Below are 12689 nucleotides of genomic sequence, written 5' to 3' on the forward strand. Positions count from 1 at the left end.
AAGACATACCTGAGGCTGGGTAATTTATAAAGAAAAAAAAGTTTCATGGACTCACAGTTCCATGTGGCTGGGGAGGCCTCATAATCATGGTGAAAGGTGAAAGGCACTTTTTACATAGTGGCGGCAAGAGAGAATGAGAGCCAAGTGAAAGGGGAAAGCCCTTATAAAATTATCAGATCTCGTGATACTATTCACTACCATGAGAAGAGTATGGGAGGAAACTGCCCCCATGATTCAATTATCTCCCACCAGATCCCTCCCACAACATGTGGGAATTATGGGAGCTATAATTCCAGATGACATTTGGGTGGTGAGACAGCCAAACCATATCATCTCCTCTTCTCTTGTCAAAAAGATGTTTTTGTCCTTTTGTGATGATTACTTTGTATGTCTGAGTATGTAACTCAACTCTTTAGTGATTTACGGCCCTCTCATAGTCATGGGACTGTGCAGCTACCTAACTTTATTAGTCCTAACTATCAGCTTTAAATTGTGGATGCTGTCATGCCATAGGCGTATTCTTAGATTTCAACTTGAAGCGTGTTGTAAGTAGCATGTTTTCCTTAATGAAATCCATTTTCATAAATAAAAACACTCTACACATATATCTCCCAATTTTCTTTTTATACTTTCATTTAGAGAGTACCTATTAGTTGTCAGACACAGAGTATTAAAGATGAATAAGACATAGTGTCTTACTCAGTCTTGTATAAATGCCAATGGAGAATAAAATAAAATATTATATACAGGGGAAAGTCATATCTTATCCTCTTATAATTGTTTTTAAGATATATGACTCTACAAATCACAACCTCAGTGATCACCAATGACCTACAGTTGCCAATCCAGTGGCAATCTTTATTCTACTTGATTTCTACTTAGTCCTGAGGACCATTTCCTGCTTTACTCCAGTTACCTTTCTCAGTTCCTGTTGTTATATATTATCTTGTTCTTCGTTCTCTTCCATCTTTCTCTGTATTCTTTCTCTTGTGGATCTTCAGTCACTCTCAGATATTTAATATTACTTTCATGCAGCTCAGTCTCAAATATGTATTCCTGCTTACAACTTCTCTTCTGAGTTATAGTCCACTGGAATATTATTCTGGGACCTGAAATTCTATATGTTCAAGTCAAACACATGATCACTGTATTTACTAGCGTCCTTCTGAGTGCAAATGATGGAAATACAACTTAAACTGGCTTATATTGGAAAAAAGAGGAATACATTTTCCTGTGCAACGAAAAGACTCCTGAGCTACATCCAGGAACTCAAACAGTATTATCAGAAATTGAGTCTGCTCTCCTCACCTCTTCTCTCACTCCTTCCCACCACCCTCTCTCTCTCTCACGTGTGTGTGTATGTGTGTGTGTGTGTGTGTGTTCACTGACTTTCTAGGTCAGGGTCTCCATATTATAGCTCCTATAAGCACCAGGCTTTCCTTCACTGGCTTAGTAAACCTATAGAAAGGGAGAACTTGTCTTTCCCAATAGTTTCATCAAAAATCCTACAATTGAATTTCACTGGGCTGACCTAGGACACTGGCCATCCTGTAACCAATCACATGACTCAATTGTGGAAATATGCTGTATTAAAGTATAAGATTTTTGGAGTTATCGATAAGCTTCAATCACATAAACTCAGAGTAGGGAGACTTAGTTATCTATAGAAAAAAATGAGTAAAAGCAAAAACTATGCTAAGTAGGCAAAAGCAACAGATGTCAGCTATAACCCACTGCCCCCAAAAAACCCCCATCAACTCCATTATTTCTGTTAAACAAGATAATGCATGTAAAAACATTATGTAAATGTAACAGTATTCCTCAAATGTTATTAATTCTACTGGTATAATTTTTTTTCACTCTTGTTGCCCAGACTGGAGTGCAATGGTGCAATCTCGGCTCACTGAAACCTCTGCCTCCCAGGTCCAAGCATTTCTCCTACCTCAGCCTCCTGAGTGGCTGGGGTTACAGGCGCCTGCCACCATGCCCTGCTAATGTTTTGTATTTTTAGTAGAGACAGGGTTTCACCATGTTGGCCAGGCTAGTCTTGAACTCCTGACCTCACGTGACCCACCCACTTCGGCCTCCCAAAGTTCTGAGATTACAGGCATGAGCCACAGCACCCAACCTCTACTGGTATCATTTTAATAATATTGAAAGTTTACATAATGCAGGCTTGAACTCTTGGAGCCATCTTTGGCTGCACCCTCCTCTCTCATCAACATTTAATCAGTTGTCAGAGCTTCTTAATTCAGCAACCAAACTATTTCAGTATTGGTAAATCCCTTACAACCAGACTCTACCCTCTACCCTTTCCAATCCAGATTAACTTTTCTTGAAGCACAGTGCTGATAATATTTTGGCTCATAAACCTTACATACTCTCCATTGCCTAAGGACAAATAGCCAATCATATCAGCCAATTAGTTCTCAAAGTCCAGGAACTAGATCCAACTTAGCTTGCCAGATGTACTCTCACTGCCCTCTGACTGTAGCCAACAGGAACTACTCACTGACTGTAAATTACTCAATCTCTGAAACTTTCTCTGGCTGTTTCCTAGAGATGAAATACATCACTCCCCACTTTTCCGTCAGCGTTCTCATCACATTTTGGGCCCAACTTTAGGATCCCTGTGGATATTTCAGAAAGGTATAGTGACATAGTAATTTAAGATGATTTCAAATGGACTGAAATCCTGGATCAGACAGACATTTTCTATTAATCTAGGATGGTAGATTCTAGTCTTGGAAGATTCTTTTATATATGAGAATATGTTATTTACCCACAAAGGGCTTTGGTAAACAAGAAATAATCTAGTGTGCTGGTAACTCAAATGTACTGATAAGGCCGCCCTTCCGAGAAAAGAAGGCAAATACGGTGAGTATCTGCTGTTCACCACCTGCTGTTTGCCAAATGACATAGGAAGTGTAAGTGTTCAGCTTTGAGGAAAGATGGCTAATGGATACATGTTTACTTTTAATGTGTATTTATTTGGCTTTCTTTGTGTGCTGAGTCTTCATTCTCACTAAAACTGAACATTTCAGGGAAATGGAGGCAGCTCCAGGGCTGTGTTCTCCAGCTGCCAGTTTTATCTTTATTCTCGGAAGTCCTAACACTTCGTGTCTTTCAGTCTCATTCGTACCACATTATCCTTTGCTAAATAGCCATTATGCTCTTTTTTATCTTCTCTGGCAGACTGAGGCAGGGGACATAATCCTTTTGATGTTCTGAGCATAGAAATTATTCAGTAAACACTTGTTGATGTGCCAGTAGAAACTCTAGAATCTATGTCAAGGGATCTTGGTGGGTTAAAAAAAAAAAAAAAAAAAAAGTGTGATTTACAAACATTCTAACCTTTCACAGATTTTTTTTCATATTAAATAATAGAAAGTTTCAGACATAACCAAGAGTTATTGTATTTATTTGTTCATTTTTCACCAAAAGAAGACATTTTATTCTCTTTTGGCAACTTCAAATAGCTTTGCAGAAAAGAACTCAAAATAACACAATTAGTATTACCACTTTGTACAACAATTGCAACAACACCAAAATTTCCTCTGCATTTCAAAAAAAGCTTTTGGATGTGAAAACTTAACATTCTGTCGGTCATGCAGCACATGTTTACTGAGCACATTCTAAGGTATGGCATTGTGCTAGTGAGAGGTGACAATATGCTAGCAGCCCTCGCTCTCGGCACCTCCTCAGCCTTGACACACTTGAGGAGCACTTCAGCCTGCCGCTGCACTGTGGGAGCCCCTCTCTGGGCTGTCTGAGGCCGGAGCCGGCTCCCTGTACTTGCCAGGAGATGTGGAGGGAGAGGCCAGGTGGGAACTGGGGCTGCGCAGGGTGCTCGCAGGCCAGTGCGAGTTCTGGGTGGGCGCGTGCTCAGCAGGCCCCACACTCCGAGCGGCTGGTCAGCACTGCTGGCCCTGGGCAGTGAGGGGCTTAGCACCCAGGCCAGCAGCTGCAGAGGGTGCGCTGGGTCCTCCAGCACTGCTGGCCTGCCTGCACAGCACTCGAATTCTCGCTGCGCCTCCACTGCCTCCCCGTGGGGCAGGGCTCGGGACCCACAGCCGCGCCATGCCTGAGCACCCCCACCGGTGGGCTCCTGCGTGACCTGAGCCTCCCAGACAGTTGCTGCCCCCTACTCCACGGCGACCAGTACCATTGACTGCCCAAGGGCTGAGGAGTGTGGGCATGTGGCACAGGACTGGTGGGCAGCTCCTCCCGTAGCCCTGGTGCGGGATCCACTAGGAAGCCAGTTGGGGTCCTGAGTTGGGTGGGGACTTGGAGAACTTTTATGTCTAGCTAAAGGAGGGTAAATGCCCCAATCAGCACTCTGTGTCTAGCTAAAGGTTTGTAAATGCACCAATCAGTGCTCTGTGTCTAGCTAATCTGGTGGGGACTTGGAGAACTGTTTTGTCTAGCTAAAGGTGGGGTGGGGACTTGGAGAACTTTTGTTTCTAGCTAAAGGATTGTAAATGCACCAATCAACACTCTGTGTCTGGCTAAAGGATTGTAAACGCACCAACCAGCACTCTGTGTCTAGCTAAAGGATTGTAAATGCACCAACCAGCACTCTGTGTCTAGCTCAAGGTTTGTAAACACACCAATAAGCACCCTGTCAAAGTGGACCAATCAGCTCTCTGTAAAATGGACCAATCAGCTATCTGTAAAATGGGACAATCAGTGCTCTGTGAAATGGACCAATCAGCAGGATGTGGGTGGGGTCAAATAAGGGAATAAAAGCAGGAGGCCCAAGCCAGCAGCGGAAACCTGCCCGGATCGCTTTCCACACTGTGGAAGCTTTGTTCTTTCGCTCTTTAAGATAAATCTTGCTGCTGGTCACTCTTTGGGTCCACACCGCCTTTATGAGCTGTAACACTCACTGCGAAGGTCTGCAACTTCACTTCTGAAGCCAACAAGACCACGAGCCCACCGGGAAGAAAGAACAACTCTGACTGGGAGGAACAAACAACTCCAGATGCACTGCCTTTAAGAGCTGTAACACTCACCGCAAAGGTCTGCAGCTTCACTCCTGAAGTCAGTGAGACCACGAACCCACCAGAAGGAAGAAATTCCAGACACATTTGAACACCAGGAGGAACAAACTCCAGACACACCATCTTTAAGAACTGTAACACTCACCATGAGGGTCCGCAGCTTCATTCTTGAAGTCAGTAGACCAAGAACCCACCAATTCCAGACACATTTTGGTGACTCTGTTGGGACTTTCACCTGTTGCCACGCAGTGAGACTTTTGAAATCACCAAGCAGTGAGTACCATTGGACCCCTTTCACTTGCTCTTCTGTCCTATTTTTCCTTAGAATTTGGGGGCTAAATACCAGGACCTATCGGCCAGTTAAAACTGACTAGCATGGCTGCCAGACTAAAGACACGGGTGTCAGTCTTTCTGGGAAAGGGCTCTCTAACAACCCGTGACTCTTCGGAGTTGGGAGTGTTGGTTTGCTTGGAATCAGCTTCCACTTTTCCTGTACTTCTGGGCTGAGCCGAAGGTTGACATTTGGCCATTGAGCCATTGAGCTCCAGGGTCCTGACAACAAGTGGTTGACACTGCAGCCATGAGCAGAACTCTCAAAGGCATGTTGCCCAAGCCAGACATGCTTATCTATCCTGACCCTTGCCTCCTGAGTCCTAATGCCTGTCAGACAAACTTCCTCTCATCTCTCTTCTTTGAGGCTAGTCCTGGTTCTAAAAGTCACTCCCTGTCTCTGATGCTTTTCTAGTTTCTCCTATAAGAATGATTTCTAGTATAAACTCCAGGACTCTGATACCTTCTTTAGGCACCCGGGCTCACCAATCAGAAAGACATACTTTATGCCCAAAGCCCCATTGTAGGGGGTACTACCTGGAATTTTAGGATCCCTCCTCAGACAATCAGGCCTAACAAAAGCTATTCCTGAAGCTAGGATATGGGGAGCCTCAGAAATTGTATCCTTCCTATTCATATAAGTGAGGACAAAATGCATCACTCTTCCAACTCTGGAGATCCCTTCCCCTGCTTAGGGTACGGCCCTCCACTTCATTTTTGGGGCATAACATCTTTATAGGATACGGGTAAGCTCCCAATCCTAACAGGAGAATGCTTGGGACTCTAACAAGTCTTCAAGAATGGATCGGTAAGGGCCACTAAATCCAACCTTCCTCGGTCCTCTTTGTTGTCTAAGAGAAAAACTAGCGTTTCTGCTGCTGCAATGGTTAGCCCAACTATTCCGATCAGCAGGGTCCAGGGACTGTTGTGTGTTCTTGGGCAGGGGTAGAAACAAACAAACCAAAACTGTGGGCAGTTTTGTCTTTCAGATGGGAAACACTCAGGCATCAACAGGCTCACTCTTGAAATGTATCCTAAGCCATTGGGACCAATTTGACCCACAGACTCTGAAAAAGAGGCAGCTTATTTTTTTCTGCACTATTGCTTGGCCCCAATATTCTCTCTCTGATGGGGAAAAATGGCCACCTAAGGGAAGTATAAATTACAATACTATCCTGCAGCTTGACCTTTTCTGTAAGAGGGAAGGCAAATGGAGTGAGATACCTTATGTCCCAGCTTTCTTTTCATTGAAGGAGAATATACAATTATGCAAAGCTTGCAATTTACATCCCACAGGAGGACCTCTCAGCTTACCCCCATATCCTAGCCTCCCTATAGCTCCCCTTCTTATTAATGATAATCCTCCTCTAATCTCTGCTGCCCAGAAGGAAATAAGCAAAGAAATCTCCAAAGGACCACAAAAACCCCTAGGCTATCGGTTATGTCCCCTTCAAGCTGTAGGGGGAAGGGAATTTGGCCCAACCTGGGTACATGTCCCTTTCTCCCTCTCTGATTTAAAGCAGATCAAGGCAGACCTGGGAAGTTTTCAGATGATCCTGATAGGTACATAGATGTCCTACAGGGTCTAGGGCAAATCTTTGACCTCACTTAGAGAGATGTCATGCTACTGTTAGATCAGACCCTGGCCTTTAATGAAAAGAATGAGACTTTAGCTGCAGCCCGAGAGTTTGGAGATACCTGTTATCTTAGTCAAGTAAATGATAGAATGACAGTCAAAGAAAGGGATAAATTACCTACCGGTCAGCAAGCCGTCCCCAGTATGGATCTCCACCGGGATCTTGATTCAGATCATGGGGACTGGAGTCATAAACATCTGTTGACTTGTGTTCTAGAAGGACTAAGGGGAATTAGGAAAAAGCCCATGAATTATTCAATGATGTCCACCATAACTCAGGGAAAGGGAGAAAATCCATCTACTTTCCTTGAGCGGCTACGGGAGGCCTTAAGAAAATATACTCCCCTGTCACCTGAATCACTCGAGGGTCAATTGATTCTAAAAGATAAGTTTATTACCCGATCAGTGACAGATATCAGGAGAGAGCTCCAAAAGCAATCCCTGGGCTCTGAACAAAATTTGGAGGCATTACTAAACCTGGCAACCTCAGTGTTCTATAATAGGGACCAAGAGGAACAGGCCCAAAAGGAAAAGTGAGATCAGAGAAAGACTGCAGCCTTAGTCATGGCCCTCAGACAAACCTTGGTGGTTCAGAGAGGACAGAAAATGGAGCAGGCCAATCACCCAGTAGGGCTTGTTATCAGTGTGGTTTACAAGGACACTTTAGAAAAGATTGTCTAATGGGAAACAAGCCGCCCTCTTGTCCATGTCCACTATGCTGAGGCAATCACTGGAAGGTGCACTGCTCCAGAGGACAAAGGTTCTCTGGGTCAGGAGCCCCCAACCAGATGATCCAACAACAGGACTGAGGGTGGCCGGGGCAAGTGCCAGCTCATGTCATCACCCTCACTGAGCCCCAGGTATGCTTAACCATTGAGATCCAGGAAATTGACTTCCTCCTGGACACTGGCACGGCCTTCTCAGTGTTAATATCCTGTCCTGGACGACTGTCCTTAAGGTCTGTTACCATCCAAGGAATCCTGGGACAATCTGTAACCAGGTATTTCTCCCACCTCCTCAGTTGTAATTGGGAGACTTTGCTCTTTTCACATGCTTTTTTGTTATGCCTGAAAGTCCCACACTCTTATTAGGGAGGGATATATTAGCCAAAGCTGGAGCTATTATCTACATGAATATGGGGAACAAGTTACCCATTTGTTGTCCCCTACTTGAGGAGGGAATCAACCCTGAAGTCTGGGCATTGGAAGGACAATTTGGAAGGGCAAAAAATGCCCGCCCAGTCCAAATCAGGCTATAAGACCCCACCATTTTTCCTTATCAAAGGCAATATCCCTTAAGGCCTGAAGCTCATAAAGGATTACAGGATATTGTTAAACATTTAAAAGCTCAAGGCTTAGTAAGGAAATGCAGCCATCCCTGCAACACCCCAATTCTAGGAGTACAAAAACCAAATGGTCAGTGGAGACTAGTGCAAGATCTTAGACGCATCAATGAGGCAGTAATTCCTCCATATCCAGTTGTACCCAACCCCTATACCCTGCTGTCTCAAATACCAGAGGAAGCAGAATGGTTCACAGTTCTGGACCACAAGGATGCCTTCTTCTGTATTCCCTTGCACTCTGACTCCCAGTTTCTCTTTGCCTGCTTTGAGGATCCCACAGACCACATGTCCCAACTTACATGGATGGTCTTGTCCCAAGGGTTTAGGGATAGCCCTCACCTGTTTGGTCAGGCACTGGCCCAAGATCAAGGCTACTTCTTAAGTCCAGGCACTCTGGTCCTTAAATATGTGGATGATTTACTTTTGGCTACCAGTTCAGAAGCCTCATGCCAGCAGGCTACTCTAGATCTCTTGAACTTTCTCACTAGTCAAGGGTATAAGGTGTCTAGGTCGAAGGCCCAGTTTTGCCTACAGCAGGTCAAATATCTAGGCCTAATCTTAGCCAGAGGGACCAGGGCCCTCAGCAAGGAATGCATACCGCCTATACTGGCTTATCCTCGCCCTAAGACATTAAAATAGTTGCGGGAGTTCCTTGGAATCACTGGCTTTTGCTGACTATGGATCCCCAGATACAGTGAGATAGCCAGGCCCCTCTATACTCTTATCAAGGAGACCCAGAGGGCAAATACTCATCTAGTAGAATGGGAACAAGGGGCAGAAACAGCCTTCACAACCTTAAAGCAGGCCCTAGTACAAGCTCCAGCTTTAAGCCTTCCGATAGGAAAAAACCTTATCTTTATACATCACAGAGAGAGCAGGGATAGCTCTTGGAGTCCTTACTCAGACTCGTGGGACAACCCCACAACCAGTGGCATACCTAAGTAAGGAAATTGATGTAGTAGCAAAAGCCTGGCTTCACTGTTTATGGGTAGTTGCGGCGGTGGCTGTCTTAGTGTCAGAGGCTATCAAAATAATACAAGGAAAGGATCTCACTGTCTGGACTACTCATGATGTAAATGGCATACTAGGTGCCAAAGAAGTTTATGGCTATGAGACAACCACCTACTTAGATACCAGGCACCACTCCTTGAGGGACCAGTGCTTCAAATACACACGTGCGTGGCCCTAACCCTGCCACTTTTCTCCCAGAGGATGGGGAACCAATCGAGCATGACTGCCAACAAATTGCAGTCCAGACTTATGCCGCCCAAGATGATCTCTTAGAAGTCCCCTTAGCTAATCCTGACCTTAACCTATATACCGATGGAAGTTTACTTGTGGAAAATGGGATACAAAGGGCAGGTTATGCCATAGTGAGTGATGTAACCATACTTGAAAGTAAGCCTCTTCCCCCAGGGACCAGCGCCCAGTTAGCAGAACTAGTGGCACTTACTCAAGCCTTAGAACTGGGAAAGGAAAAAGAATAAATGTGTACACAGATAGAAAGTATGCTTATCTAATCCTACATGCCCTTGCTGCAACATGGAAAAAAAGGGGGTTTCTAACCTCGGGGGGGAGCTCCCATTAAATATCACAAGGAAACCATGGAGTTATTGCATGCAGTGCAAATACCCAAAGAGGTGGCAAACTTACACTGCTGAAGCCATCGAAAGGGGAAGGAGAAGGGAAAACAGCAGCATAAGCTGCTGGCAGAGGCAGCAGAAACGAAAGAGAGAAAGAGACAGGAAGTCAGAGAAAGAAAGAGAGAGGAAGAAACAGAGACAAAGAGGAGACAGAGGAAGAAACAGACAGAAAGTCAAAGAAGGAAAGAGAGGAAGAGAAAAAGAGGGAGTCAGAAAGAGAAAGAGAGAGACAAAGAAGAAGTCGAAGAGAAAGAAGGAGAGAGGTATAAATAGTAAAGAAAAAACAGTGTACCCTATTCTTTTAAAAGCCAGGGTAAAGTTCTGTCTACCCAGCCAAGGTATATTCTTCTTATGTGGAACGTCAACCTATATCTGCCTTCCCACTAACTGGATAGGCACCTGCACCTTAGTCTTTCTAAGTCCTAACATTAACATTGCCCCAGGACATCAGACCTTATCAGTACCCCTCAAAGCTCAAGTCGGTCAGTGCAGAGCCATTCAACTAATACCCCTACTTATAGGGTTAGGAATGGCTACTGCTACAGGAACCGGAATAACCAGTTTATCTACTTCATTATCCTACTACCACACACTCTCAAAGGATTTTTCAGACAGTTTGCAAGAAATAACAAAATCTATCCTTACTCTACAATCCCAAATACATTCTTTGGCAGCAGTGACTCTCCAAAACTGCCAAGGCCTAGACCTCCTCACTGCTGAGAAAGGAGGACTCTGTACCTTTTTGGGGGAAGAGTGTTGTTTTTACACTAACCAGTCAGGGATAGTACGAGATGCCACCTGGCATTTACAGGGAAAGGCTTCTGAAATCAGGCAATGCCTTTCAAATTCTTATACCAACCTCTGGAGTTGGGCAACATGACTTCTCCCCTTTCTAGGTCCCATGGCAGCCATCTTGCTGTTACTCACCTTTGGACCCTATATTTTTAACCTCCTTGTTAAATTTGTTTCCTCTAGAATTGAGGCCATCAAGCTATAGATGGTCTTACAAATGGAACCCCAAATGAGTTCAACTAACAATTTCTACCGAGGACCCCTGGACCGACCTACTGGCACTTTCACTGGCCCAGAGAGCTCCCATCTGGAGGACACTATAACTGCAGGGCCCCTTCTTCACCCCATCCAGCAGGAAGTAGCTAGAATGGTCATTGGCCAAATTCCCAACAGCAGTTGGGGTGTCCTGTTTAGAGGGGAGATTGAGAGGTGACAATGCACTAGCAGCCCTCGCTTGCTCTTGGTGCCTCCTCAGCCTCGGCTCACTCGAAGAGCCCTTCAGCCCACCGCTGCACTGTGGGAGCCCCTCTCTGGGCTGGCTGAGGCTGCAGCCGGCTCCCTCTACTTGCGGGGAGGTGTGGAGGGAGAGGCGGGGGTGGGAACTGGGGCTGTGCATGGTGCTCGCAGGCCAGCGTGAGTTCCGGGTGGGTGCAGGCTTGGCAGGCCCCACACTTGGAGTGGCCAGCTGGCACTGCTGGCCCCAGGCAGTGAGGGGCTAAGCATCCAGGCTAGCAGCTGCAGAGGGTGTGCCTGGTCCCCCAGCACTGCTGGCCCACCCATGCCGCACTCAAATTCTTGCCATGCCTCAGCTGCCTCCCCACAGGGCAGGGCTGGGGACCTGCAGCTCACCATGCTTGAGCTCCCTGGCCTGAACCTCCCTGACAGGCACTGCCCCCTGCTCTGCATCACTGAGTCCCATCGACTGCCCAAGGGCTAAGGAGTGCAGGCATGTGGCATGGGACTGTCGGGCAGCTCTACCCATGGCTCTCGTACAGGATCCACTAGGCAAAGTCAGCTGGGCTCCTGAGTTAGGTGGGGACTTGGAGAACTTTTATGTCTAGCTAAAGGATTGTAAATGCACCAATCAGCACTCTGTGATCTAGCTAGAGGTTTATAAATGCCCCAATCAGCACTCTGTGTCTAGCTAAAAGATTGTAAAGGCACCAATCAGCACTCTGTGTCTGGCTAATCTGGTGAGGCCTTGGAGAACTTTTGCGTCTAGCTAAAGGATTGTAAATGCACCAATCAGCACTCTGTGTCTAGCTCAAGGTTTGTAAATGCACCAATGAGCACCCTGTCAAAATGGACCAATCAGCTCTCTGTAAAATGGACCAATCAGCAGGATGTGGGTGGGGTCAAATAAGGGAATAAAAGCAGGAGGCCAGAGCTAGCCCAAAGCCGGAGGCCGGAGCCAGCAGTGGGAGGCTGCTGAGGTCACCTTTCACGTTGTGGAAGCTTTGTTCTGTTGCTCTTTACAATAAATCTTGCTGCTGCTCACTCTTTGGGTCCACACTGCCTTTATGAGCTGTGACATTCACTGTGAAGGTCTGCATCTTCACTCCTGAAGCCAGCAAGACCATGAACCCACCGGGAGGAACAAACAACTCCAGATGCTCTGCCTTTAAGAGCTGTAACACTCACTGTGAAGGTCTGCAGCTTCACTCCTGAAGTCAGCAAGACCACGAATCCACTGGAAGGAAGAAACTCCAGACACATCTGAACACTGGGAAGAACAAACTCCAGACACACCATCTTTAAGAACTCTAACACCACAAGGGTCCACGCTTCATTCTTGAAGTCGGCAAGACCAAGAACCCACCAATTCCGGACACATGAGGAATATTAAGACAAAATTTATTGACCTCATAAAACTTAGAATCTACTAGTGTAGATAGACAAATGAGGAATTACCTGACAAAATATCCTCTAAGTACTGGGTGATT

Source organism: Papio anubis, chromosome 14 (assembly GCF_008728515.1).
Source record: "Papio anubis isolate 15944 chromosome 14, Panubis1.0, whole genome shotgun sequence".
Lineage (NCBI taxonomy): Eukaryota > Metazoa > Chordata > Mammalia > Primates > Cercopithecidae > Papio > Papio anubis.